General features: G+C 38.8%; 5 non-coding genes and 2 pseudogenes across 5 annotated transcripts; all 7 read left to right on the top strand.

The window, feature by feature from the left end:
* The first annotated feature begins 5,372 nt into the window (after positions 1-5,372).
* LOC144066361 (U2 spliceosomal RNA) lies at positions 5,373-5,563 on the top strand. Its single transcript, XR_013297535.1, has one exon. It is a non-coding gene; the product is annotated as a U2 spliceosomal RNA (small nuclear RNA).
* A 420-nt stretch (positions 5,564-5,983) lies between these two features.
* LOC144066419 (U5 spliceosomal RNA) lies at positions 5,984-6,097 on the top strand. The gene has a single exon (XR_013297584.1). It is a non-coding gene; the product is annotated as a U5 spliceosomal RNA (small nuclear RNA).
* Positions 6,098-7,206: 1,109 nt separating this feature from the next.
* LOC144066508 (U1 spliceosomal RNA) lies at positions 7,207-7,371 on the top strand. Its single transcript, XR_013297658.1, has one exon. It is a non-coding gene; the product is annotated as a U1 spliceosomal RNA (small nuclear RNA).
* A 1,119-nt stretch (positions 7,372-8,490) lies between these two features.
* Positions 8,491-8,628, top strand: LOC144066407 (U2 spliceosomal RNA; annotated as a pseudogene).
* Positions 8,629-9,703: 1,075 nt separating this feature from the next.
* LOC144066507 (U1 spliceosomal RNA) lies at positions 9,704-9,868 on the top strand. The gene has a single exon (XR_013297657.1). It is a non-coding gene; the product is annotated as a U1 spliceosomal RNA (small nuclear RNA).
* Positions 9,869-10,988: 1,120 nt separating this feature from the next.
* Positions 10,989-11,126, top strand: LOC144066406 (U2 spliceosomal RNA; annotated as a pseudogene).
* A 1,075-nt stretch (positions 11,127-12,201) lies between these two features.
* LOC144066506 (U1 spliceosomal RNA) lies at positions 12,202-12,366 on the top strand. The gene has a single exon (XR_013297656.1). It is a non-coding gene; the product is annotated as a U1 spliceosomal RNA (small nuclear RNA).
* The last annotated feature ends 294 nt before the right edge of the window (positions 12,367-12,660 follow it).

The following is a 12,660-nucleotide window of genomic DNA, read 5'->3' as shown; positions in this document are numbered from 1 at the left end:
GCATACTTGTTTTTTTGTAAAAACTTTGTTATGAGGGAAACAGGTTATTTCAAAAAAATACTGCTTTGAATTTAAGAGGGGGATGATGTGGTGTATTCCAACCTATTACGCGCATGCGTCCTTTGGTGTCTGCATCCTTGGTTCCAAGTAAAAGACGTTAACGGATGATTGTGTCCTGGCTCTGTTCTTCAATACAGTACAACTAGCTAGCAGCTATCAAAGGCGTGTCAATCGACGTGTGGAAATGTCGGCAAGAACACGACGGCCAAAGTTCCAGACGTCAAAGGATATAGACTAGAACAAGGGTGTCAAACTCGGGGTGGTTCGCGGGCCGCATTAACGTCAACTCGATATCATGTGGGCCGGACCATTTTAGATTTAATATTTAGGTTTTTTTTTTAAATAAAGGGTTGAAAGAACTGGATCAAAAGCCCTAAATAATCAGTTTTTTATAGATCTAAACAATGTTTACTTGAGTTCTTTTTTCTTAGTAAGGAAAACATCTTTACATCATTTGTTTTTAATTTCAAAAGGAAACCAAATCTTTTTAAATATGTTCCATATTAAAGTGGAATTACAGAAAATATTTTTATATAATCATTTCTAGGTTTTACAAAATGCTTCTTGAAATGAGAAAAAAATGGTTTAAAAACACTGGCAATTAGTGATTTAAAAAGGGGAAAATCAGGAAACATGACATACATCGATAATCTTCATTTGAATTTGACCCTAAAACAGAAAGTCGGCACTCATCATTTACTTTCTCGGGCCGCACAAAATGATGCGGCGGGCCAGATTTGACCCCCGGGCCGCCACTTTGACATCAGTGGTCTAGAAGGTGGGTTGACTTTTTATTTCCATCAATTCCCTAAATGTTTAATGGAAAAATACCTTTAAGGCTTAAATGTATTCTATTGACGTAATCATATTATTGCGTTCGTACTTTTTCATTAATTTGCATTAGTGACATTCGAAGAAAGACGTAATAAATTATATTTCAATTTTTATGTAACCACTCTAGGATGGAAATAATGAGTCTCAACGTGTGTTTATGCTTAAACAATGGCAGAAAAACATAGCTTTCCTTTTATTGAATCCTTATCACAAACAAACATTGTATTTTCCGTTATTACGCGAAGCGCGCGCCCCCCCCCCCCCCAGAGGCGTTCAAGAGTCATTCCTGCTACTCGCCCTCCATTTTTGGCTACATGCTTGAGTAACATAACACTTACTTACATACTGTAAATTTGAAATGCAAAAAAATGAAGATGCAGATACACTAAACAACAACCGGAGCAGCATTCAAACAAAGATATCAAAGTTGCGGCCCGAGGGCCAAATCTGGCCCCACTGCCACTCCGTGGTGCGACCTGCGAAAGTACTTCACATTTAATGTTAAAATTCAAATGAAATTATATATAAATTGAATATTTACTATTTTACCCACTATTTCTTTCCATATTTTTTTTAAATTCAAAAATCTAATATTGAGTGTTTTGATTTGGTTTTAATAAAAAATAAAAAATAAAATAACAAAAAATGTACAAAGAAGTGATTTAAATCATTTCTGTGTTTTTAATTTAATTCAAATAATATTTTTCTCTATGAAAAACAAAAAAAAGGGAATATTTAATGGTTTCTTTAAATAAAAATCCCCCAAATAATGATAGACTAACTACTGAATAAAAGATAATGCTTTTTTAATGCCTCCCCTTTGGTGAAAGCATTGTAACTAAATTAAAATCTTAAACATAAGAGAATGTTTTCAATTAAAAGGCTCCAAAAAGATTTGGGAACATTTTAAGGGCCTACCATCACCTGTGAAGATACTTTATGCACCACTAGTCCTTTCTTTGTTAAAAAAATACACCCAAAAAACACTTATAAACTCATTTGGCTGTTGACGGTGGTAAGTATTGCATGGTGACGAACTGAATGTATGGCGCCCTCTTCCGTTTCGTTTCATTTCTGTGAACAAGAAATTCAGTCATTTTAATTTGAAAGTGGTTAATATTTGTTGCGTAGAAAATTCTTTCAGCGGAACTAATGACTTTAAATTTCCAGTCTAGCCTAAAGGACTTCAAATTAGAGAGATAATCCATCAAATATATCATTTATCTTAGTGTCTTTGCAGGTTTCAGAAAATATATTGATCTTGATAGGCAACACTCTGTTGGGTTTAAGTTTGAGGTCCCCAAATTAAAGAGGAGGAGCCAGAGTTCCCTCTGCAACAAATGAGAGAAGAGCCACTTCCAATCAAAAAGGAGGAAGATGATTTCACCTGGTCACCTGGTGAGTTCCTGAAGAGGGAAGATAATCTGGGCGCGGCCAGCAGAGGGGCGGAGCCAGCAAACACCACAACATGGCCCCTAATTAAAGAGGAGGAGCTAGAGTTCCATCAACAACAGCACAAGAGAGAAGAGTAGCCTCCAATTAAAAAGGAAGAGCAAGATATCATCGGGTCAACTGGTGAGCCTTTCAAGAGGGAAGATGATCTGGGCGTGGCTGGCAAAGGGGCGGGGCCTCTGAACGGCAGCTCAGCAGAAGGATGGCAAGCAGAGAATTTAATTGCTCCTTTATCAGATAGTGATGACTTGCTTTATAACGATGAAGGTGTTAAGGAAAATCCCAGTGTGAGAAAACATTTCGCAATAAGTATCTTTTAAAATCACATGAGTAGCCACACTAGTGAAACACCATTTTCCTGCTCAGTTTGTCGAAAAACATTCACTCAGAAGATACACTTAAATAGCCACTTAAGAATTCACACTGATGAAAAAACATTTTCGTGCTCAGTTTGTAGTAAGACGTTTGTAGAAAGGCCTTTTTTGCTTCATTTGTGGTCCAATATTCGGCCCGAAGAATTCCTTAAAAATACCCATAATAACCCACATTGGTCAGAAATCATTTTTCTGCTCAGTCTGTTGGATTTATTCAAAAGATTTAAATGACGAGTGTCGTTTTTGAGTCACATGTTGCTAAAATGAGTCTTCTGTGAATTTGGCTGTAAAAAACAAAGAGAGAAAAGCACAAGTTAAATGTTGTTTAATTTCATTTGATCGTTTCAATTAGCTTTGTAAGCTATATTCATTTCATAATTTTGGGTGGAAAAAACTACTGTTTAATTTACTGTAATGATTTGCTACATTGCATGTTATGGGAATTTGAAGTTTTGTGTTTGTTTTTCCAGGTTGTAAAATTTGGAATACCATTTGGGCGATAAAAGTAGGACTAATTTCAAATATTTTCTTTTTCTGGTTTGTCTTTTTCCAATTAACATCTTTTGATTGTGTGTACACAAGGAAATCAATATATATTTATGAGGTGTAAAATAAAAAAAACAGAAATCACAATCGCTTTGTCTGTTTTGTTTCCGTCTTCTGTTTTTTCTGGCAAATTTTTCTCTCCTGTGCAGTCAACTTGTTATGCTGCTCGTGTGAAATATTTGTCTACGTTTTTTTTAAGGCCGCAGCCATTTTGCAACGAATATTAGTTGTTGTTTTTACACAGGCCGCTGCCCAGTAATCATGTTCCGTTTGGGATTTCGCCTTTGTAGCCGTACTCAAAATATTTCAACACATCTGTTTTTGGTACTTTTTCACTTCACGGCTTTGCTACATTGCAGAAATTTTCTGGAGTATATTAAAAAAAAGTGCATAAAAATGTTTAAATCTACGCAGAAGCTTCCAGGCAGATGAAAAATGACGGAAGTCAGGGCACCTTTTCGTCTTTGGCGCTAAAATGGTTGGCTCTTAGCGCCGAAGAAGCGAATACTGTAGAAGAATGGGAGCGCTGAAAACCATAAATGATTTTTTTTTAAAATTAATATCAAACGGAGAGGAACTATTTTCACTGTGAGTACATTATTTAAAGTATTTAAAGTTATGAAGGAAAGTAACATTTGACATGTAGAATAGTTCAATAACAAAAGAGCTGTGTCTTTTTTCTCAAGCAGGCCAGATCACACAATGCGTGTAGGAGAAGCCATAAAAAAGATGTGGCGGGACACCCCCTTTCCTTTGGGGTCCTTTTGGAAAACGAACATGCATGGAAATTTAAGGATTGCAGGGTCAATAGGTCAATTAAAAGCAGAGTTCCTTTAATTAGCAATGGCAATGTTAGTGGAAAAAAAATTGCTTGTTGTTTACTGCTTTCTTAATAGGATACAGTGGTACCTCGAGATACGAGCTTAATGCGTTCCGGGACTGAGCGCGTATGTTGATTTACTCGTATCTTAAATCAAGGTTTCCCATAGAAATGAACTAAAACAAATTAATTCGTTCCAAGCCTCTGAAAAAACACCAAAAACAGGATATTGGATTGAAAAAAACATTTATTTGTCCTAATTTGCCATCTATTAACAAAGTCACAAATAACTACTGGTTTAATAGTACTAAAATGTGTTTAATAGTACTAAAACTAGACAGAAAGACTTTTTGCACGGCAACGTGCTCGTAACATAACATAAACAAATTTAAATGAACTTGAATTACGATGCAGAGACTCAAAAAGAAGTTTTAGCGAACCTAACACTAAACTTAATTCAAATTTTGTTTGACATTCGACACCTTTGTTCTCCCGGGTCGGCTCTATTTGCCCTGCCACCAACCTGACTTTCAGATGCAACCTATCGAGGGTTGTTTGCTTTTGTCTTCCCTTCAAAATATTCCCAAAATGATGCACACAAATGTCCTAACCATAGGATAATGCACGACCACTTGCCAACGAGAAGTAGTATACTCCTCTCGTATTAGCGATCGATCCGCCATTCGCACTGACTAACGGGGAAAAAAAACACAGTGCTTGTAGAGACATTACACGAGGGACTTGCGACGGGAAAAACAGTGCCCATGATGTTCTTATGAACAGCGTCTCGGGTCCGCTGTATGCTCGTATATCAAGATTTGTCTCATATCTCAAGATAAATATTTGTGAGTTGATCAATTTTGTGACATACTAGTGGAAAGTTGTCATTGTTCATCACAACACCAGGAAACAGGAAGTAATACGTTAAGCAGGGGTTGTTGATTTGTTGTCATTTTTTGCCAAATGTTGCTCAAATAAATGGCTTTTCACTGCAAAAATTGTGTTTGCCAATCAGAGAACCTTGGGGTGCCGGTAAATAGGTTAAGGTTATTGCTACTTTCCTATGGACCATTGTGAGTCACATGAACTCAAGGACTCCACATTTTCAAAGCATTTGTTCAATTTAAATACAGAAAAGCAACATGTTTTTTTCACCTGTTATCAAACAGAGTGTGTAGTTTTCAGTGTGTTGTATAAAGTGTGCTTTTGTTGTCATGTGATCTGTGTGACCATTACTATAGGTCGTAATGGCTGGAAAGAAGTTGTCCTTCCTGACAGTATTGGTTATCGCATCTCGGCCTTTTGGCTAAGATCAAGTGTAGTATCTGTTCTTATCAGTTTAATATCTGATACGTCCCCTATCTGGGGACCTTATATTAAATTGATTTTTGGAACTGGGAGATGGTATAGGGGCTTACTCTGTCCACTCCACGCATCGACCTGGTATTGCAGTACTTCCAAGAATGGTGCACCCCCTAACAATGTCAATATACATGCATTTCCTTCCCTCTAAACCTATAGACTTCTCCACAAAGTTGAGTTAGAGGTAAAATTATGTTACCCATGCTTAATTACTGTATTGAGTTAATCTCTGATAGTTGAAAATACTATTCGGTCATTTGGATTTATTATAAATTTCACTAGACCTCCAATAAATCCAACCTATTTACACCCACATGATGTATGTATATGCCCTGCTTCATATCACAACGCTGCTGCAATGCCCTGACTGCTTAATTCAGTAGCTGCAACGTGATTGGCAGCATAATACAGCTGCTGCAACGTGATTGGCTGCTCAAAGGACTGGAGTCGGCCACTAGTTAGTAGTGCGTTAGCCTGTGTGTTGAAGTACTATTGCGGATATAGACCTAGCTCGTTCTGTTTAGCTTGCGTCAGCACACTCTTATTTCTCTTCAAATCGCACAAATCTTTCGCCTTTTACTAAAGATTTCCGTGGGGAGGAATAATAAGAGTTTTATCCAATTTTTTGATGCTCTGCTCAAACGGAGCTTCCCTCATCTGTCAAAATAAAATTACTATACTATTCTAAAAAGCAGCATCTTCCATCAGATTCCTACTTCACTGCTTATTTAAAGCACATTTATGTCAGTAAGCATCTTATGTTTCTTAGGGAAAGTCTATTTCAACTAAGGGGGTCTGCCCGCCTACGGAATTTCGTTTGTTATTTGTTCAATACAACCAGGACTCCGCTATCCTTCACAGAATTTAATTAGTCTATTTCAACTAAGGGGGTCTGCGCGCCAACGGAATTTTGTTGTTTGAATTTTACCTGATAGTGCCTAGGATTGTCAGGGGTTTTATTTCTTTTTTACTTTTTATTTCGTTTTCTATTTTACTTCAATCTCATTCATTCCTTTTTTAAATAAAATTTACTCACGATTCTCTGCGTCCTTGGTATCCCTTCAACCTTTGGACCCCAGCCTGTAAGGAAGAAACAGTCCTGGAAAAGGATCTTTATGCTGTGTACACAGACTTTTCTGGATCTTGCTCACCCACTGGGATCGTCAGGTATCTTGGGATCCGGCTCGAAGGACCATGTAAATGTTAGGTTTAAACACCAGACATTTGTATCACCAATCTGAAAGAAGGAAATCACAGAGAATTGAGTCAACTTTATTTGCAGTGAGAGGGTCGGGGACTGCTCGGTCGCAATCCTCCGACACACTCTGAAGATGTCTCCTCTCGCCTTGTCTCTTATTGTGTCAAGTTACAGGAAGTTTCAAGCTGATCAAAGGAAAGAGGGAGTTTTCTCTCAGTTACAAAAGGTTCTTTGATGTATGACCATATGCTTTTTCAAGGTAACACTTTTACAGTCTCTTTCCCGATCTCCCGCAATCTTCACACAATGGTTCAAACAGGATCCAGACCCCTGGGGCAGTTCCCTTTTGTTGAATAAGGTGAAACTTTAAATACTTTAAAGCTAAATTAAAGACCGGTCAGTTGATGTAATGACTCAACTATTACATGTACTAGTTCTCGGTAGAATTGCCTTATACAGGGTATGTGTTTATGACTACGTGATTACGGTGTAGCAAACGAGTTTGTGACTAAAAATGGCGAGCATGCGAAACAAGAGGGTGCTGCATTTGTGTACAATTCATACTTACCTGGCAGGGGAGACACCATGATCATGAAGGTGGTTCACTCAGGGTGAGGCCCAGCCATTGCACTCCTGGTTGTGCTGACTCCTGCGAATTCCCCAAATGTGGGAATCTCGACTGCATAATTTCTGGTAGAGGGGGACTGCGTTCGCGCTCTCCCCTGGTCATCTGTTAAAAAACAAGAAGGTCATCACTCATATTGGTTTCCTACACTTCAGTTGTGAGCTCTCAAAGCCTTCACTGTTGGCCCAATCTTAATCACAGACTGATATTAATTATATGTTGTCCATGAATACTGATTAAGAAATTCCAAATTGTCTGTTAGCTTCCTTTCAATGCTTTCACTCTGGTTGCACTGCTTCCAGATGTGTGTTTTCATATTGAAGCATTTAACCAATCACATTTCAGCCATTATTTGTTGCCAGGGTCAGAAATCTGCCCCAAGGCCTTCACAATCAGTTCTGCAGGGTCTGCTGCATTAAACAAGCGTTGCAAGGGACTGTTGCTTTAACCAATCATAATTCGATTTGGTGACACCAAGGCCTTCTCGCAGGCGTAGGGATACGTCATTGCCTTCTCGCAGTCAATGTTTTGATCATCAGCCTGTGATGTTTCCAAAATGGTCACATATTGAGCTCTACAATAAGGCCAAAAGGATAGAGAGAAAACTTAAAACTGTAGTATTTTCTTCTTCAAATCGTTTTAATATTTTCATTCCCCCCCAAAACTTTGGCTTTCAATTATTGTGTATTTGGTTATTTTGCCTCTGAGGTGATTGTTCAATTAAGGTCAGTTATAATTTGAATTAAATATCTTGAAATTCAACGATACTAGTTGAATTGTGAGTTGATCAATTTTGTGACATACTAGTGGAAAGTTGTCATTGTTCATCACAACACCAGGAAACAGGAAGTAATACGTTAAGCAGGGGTTGTTGATTTGTTGTCATTTTTTGCCAAATGTTGCTCAAATAAATGGCTTTTCACTGCAAAAATTGTGTTTGCCAATCAGAGAACCTTGGTGTGCCGGTAAATAGGTTAAGGTTATTGCTACTTTCCTATGGACCATTGTGAGTCACATGACCTTAAGGACTCCACATTTTCAAAGCATTTGTTCAATTTAAATACAGAAAAGCAACATGTTTTTTTCACCTGATATCAAACAGAGTGTGTAGTTTTCAGTGTGTTGTATAAAGTGTGCTTTTGTTGTCATGTGATCTGTGTGACCATTACTATAGGTCGTAATGGCTGGAAAGAAGTCGTCCTTCCTGACAGTATTGGTTATCGCTTCTCGGCCTTTTGGCTAAGATCAAGTGTAGTATCTGTTCTTATCAGTTTAATATCTGATACATCCCCTATCTGGGGAACTACGGAATTTCGTTTGTTATTTGTTCAATACAACCAGGACTCCGCTATCCTTCACAGAATTTAATTAGTCTATTTCAACTAAGGGGGTCTGCGCGTTAACGGAATTTTGTTGTTTGAATTTTACCTGATAGTGCCTAGGATTGTCAGGGGTTTTATTTCTTTTTTACTTTTTATTTCGTTTTCTATTTTACTTCATTCTCATTCATTCCTTTTTTAAATAAAATTTATTCACGATTCTCTGCGTCCTTGGTATCCCTTCAACCTTTGGACCCCAGCCTGTAAGGAAGAAACAGTCCTGGAAAAGGATCTTTATGCTGTGTACACAGACTTTTCTGGATCTTGCTCACCCACTGGGATCGTCAGGTATCTTGGGATCCGGCTCGAAGGACCATGTAAATGTTAGGTTTAAACACCAGACATTTGTATCACCAATCTGAAAGAAGGAAATCACAGAGAATTGAGTCAACTTTATTTGCAGTGAGAGGGTCGGGGACTGCTCGGTCGCAATCCTCCGACACACTCTGAAGATGTCTCCTCTCGCCTTGTCTCTTATTGTGTCAAGTTACAGGAAGTTTCAAGCTGATCAAAGGAAAGAGGGAGTTTTCTCTCAGTTACAAAAGGTTCTTTGATGTATGACCATATGCTTTTTCAAGGTAACACTTTTACAGTCTCTTTCCCGATCTCCCGCAATCTTCACACAATGGTTCAAACAGGATCCAGACCCCTGGGGCAGTTCCCCTTTGTTGAATAAGGTGAAACTTCCCCCAGGGCTCAAGACACCCCCAATTCTATTAGCAAGCATTTCCACAGTCATACCAGAATCAGGATAACTTATTTACAATAATTCCAACAACTGTCAAGTAGGTTACTCCGAAAAAGGGGCGCATGCCATTGACTCTGTATGAGAGCAGCAGTGCATGATGGGATTTTTTAAAATCATACTTTAAAGCTAAATTAAAGACCGGTCAGTTGATGTAATGACTCAACTATTACATGTACTAGTTCTCGGTAGAATTGCCTTATACAGGGTATGTGTTTATGACTACGTGATTACGGTGTAGCAAACGAGTTTGTGACTAAAAATGGCGAGCATGCGAAACAAGAGGGTGCTGCATTTGTGTACAATTCATACTTACCTGGCAGGGGAGACACCATGATCATGAAGGTGGTTCACTCAGGGTGAGGCCCAGCCATTGCACTCCTGGTTGTGCTGACCCCTGCGAATTCCCCAAATGTGGGAATCTCGACTGCACAATTTTTGGTAGAGGGGGACTGCGTTCGCGCTCTCCCCTGGACATCTGTTAAAAAACAAGAAGGTCATCGCTCATATTGGTTTCCTACACTTCAGTTGTGAGTTCTCAAAGCCTTCACTGTTGGCCCAATCTTAATCACAGACTGATTATTAATTATATGTTGTCCATGAATACTTATTAAGAAATTCCAAATTGTCTGTTAGCTTCCTTTCAATGCTTTCACCCTGGTTGCATTGCTTCCAGATGTGTGTTTTCATATTGAAGCATTTAACCAATCACATTTCAGCCATTATTTGTTGCCAGGGTCAGAAATCTGCCCCAAGGCCTTCACAATCAGTTCTGCAGGGTCTGCTGCATTAAACAAGCGTTGCAAGGGACTGTTGCTTTAACCAATCATAATTCGATTTGGTGACACCAAGGCCTTCTCGCAGGCGTAGGGATACGTCATTGCCTTCTCGCAGTCAATGTTTTGATCATCAGCCTGTGATGTTTCCAAAATGGTCACATATTGAGCTCTACAATAAGGCCAAAAGGATAGAGAGAAAACTTAAAACTGTAGTATTTTCTTCTTCAAATCGTTTTAATATTTTCATTCCCCCCCAAAACTTTGGCTTTCAATTATTGTGTATTTGGTTATTTTGCCTCTGAGGTGATTGTTCAATTAAGGTCAGTTATAATTTGAATTAAATATCTTGAAATTCAACGATACTAGTTGAATTGTGAGTTGATCAATTTTGTGACATACTAGTGGAAAGTTGTCATTGTTCATCACAACACCAGGAAACAGGAAGTAATACGTTAAGCAGGGGTTGTTGATTTGTTGTCATTTTTTGCCAAATGTTGCTCAAATAAATGGCTTTTCACTGCAAAAATTGTGTTTGCCAATCAGAGAACCTTGGTGTGCCGGTAAATAGGTTAAGGTTATTGCTACTTTCCTATGGACCATTGTGAGTCACATGACCTTAAGGACTCCACATTTTCAAAGCATTTGTTCAATTTAAATACAGAAAAGCAACATGTTTTTTTCACCTGATATCAAACAGAGTGTGTAGTTTTCAGTGTGTTGTATAAAGTGTGCTTTTGTTGTCATGTGATCTGTGTGACCATTACTATAGGTCGTAATGGCTGGAAAGAAGTCGTCCTTCCTGACAGTATTGGTTATCGCTTCTCGGCCTTTTGGCTAAGATCAAGTGTAGTATCTGTTCTTATCAGTTTAATATCTGATACATCCCCTATCTGGGGAACTACGGAATTTCGTTTGTTATTTGTTCAATACAACCAGGACTCCGCTATCCTTCACAGAATTTAATTAGTCTATTTCAACTAAGGGGGTCTGCGCGTTAACGGAATTTTGTTGTTTGAATTTTACCTGATAGTGCCTAGGATTGTCAGGGGTTTTATTTCTTTTTTACTTTTTATTTCGTTTTCTATTTTACTTCATTCTCATTCATTCCTTTTTTAAATAAAATTTATTCACGATTCTCTGCGTCCTTGGTATCCCTTCAACCTTTGGACCCCAGCCTGTAAGGAAGAAACTGTCCTGGAAAAGGATCTTTATGCTGTGTACACAGACTTTTCTGGATCTTGCTCACCCACTGGGATCGTCAGGTATCTTGGGATCCGGCTCGAAGGACCATGTAAATGTTAGGTTTAAACACCAGACATTTGTATCACCAATCTGAAAGAAGGAAATCACAGAGAATTGAGTCAACTTTATTTGCAGTGAGAGGGTCGGGGACTGCTCGGTCGCAATCCTCCGACACACTCTGAAGATGTCTCCTCTCGCCTTGTCTCTTATTGTGTCAAGTTACAGGAAGTTTCAAGCTGATCAAAGGAAAGAGGGAGTTTTCTCTCAGTTACAAAAGGTTCTTTGATGTATGACCATATGCTTTTTCAAGGTAACACTTTTACAGTCTCTTTCCCGATCTCCCGCAATCTTCACACAATGGTTCAAACAGGATCCAGACCCCTGGGGCAGTTCCCCTTTGTTGAATAAGGTGAAACTTCCCCCAGGGCTCAAGACACCCCCAATTCTATTAGCAAGCATTTCCACAGTCATACCAGAATCAGGATAACTTATTTACAATAATTCCAACAACTGTCAAGTAGGTTACTCCGAAAAAGGGGCGCATGCCATTGACTCTGTATGAGAGCAGCAGTGCATGATGGGATTTTTTAAAATCATACTTTAAAGCTAAATTAAAGACCGGTCAGTTGATGTAATGACTCAACTATTACATGTACTAGTTCTCGGTAGAATTGCCTTATACAGGGTATGTGTTTATGACTACGTGATTACGGTGTAGCAAACGAGTTTGTGACTAAAAATGGCGAGCATGCGAAACAAGAGGGTGCTGCATTTGTGTACAATTCATACTTACCTGGCAGGGGAGACACCATGATCATGAAGGTGGTTCACTCAGGGTGAGGCCCAGCCATTGCACTCCTGGTTGTGCTGACCCCTGCGAATTCCCCAAATGTGGGAATCTCGACTGCACAATTTTTGGTAGAGGGGGACTGCGTTCGCGCTCTCCCCTGGACATCTGTTAAAAAACAAGAAGGTCATCGCTCATATTGGTTTCCTACACTTCAGTTGTGAGTTCTCAAAGCCTTCACTGTTGGCCCAATCTTAATCACAGACTGATTATTAATTATATGTTGTCCATGAATACTTATTAAGAAATTCCAAATTGTCTGTTAGCTTCCTTTCAATGCTTTCACCCTGGTTGCATTGCTTCCAGATGTGTGTTTTCATATTGAAGCATTTAACCAATCACATTTCAGCCATTATTTGTTGCCAGGGTCAGAAATCTGCCCCAAGGCCTTCACAAT

The sequence above is a fragment of the Stigmatopora argus genome, chromosome 20 (genome assembly GCF_051989625.1).
Source record: "Stigmatopora argus isolate UIUO_Sarg chromosome 20, RoL_Sarg_1.0, whole genome shotgun sequence".
In the NCBI taxonomy this organism is placed as follows: domain Eukaryota; kingdom Metazoa; phylum Chordata; class Actinopteri; order Syngnathiformes; family Syngnathidae; genus Stigmatopora; species Stigmatopora argus.
Note: the sequence above shows the minus strand (reverse complement) of the source record. Positions and strands in the feature narration are given on the sequence as shown.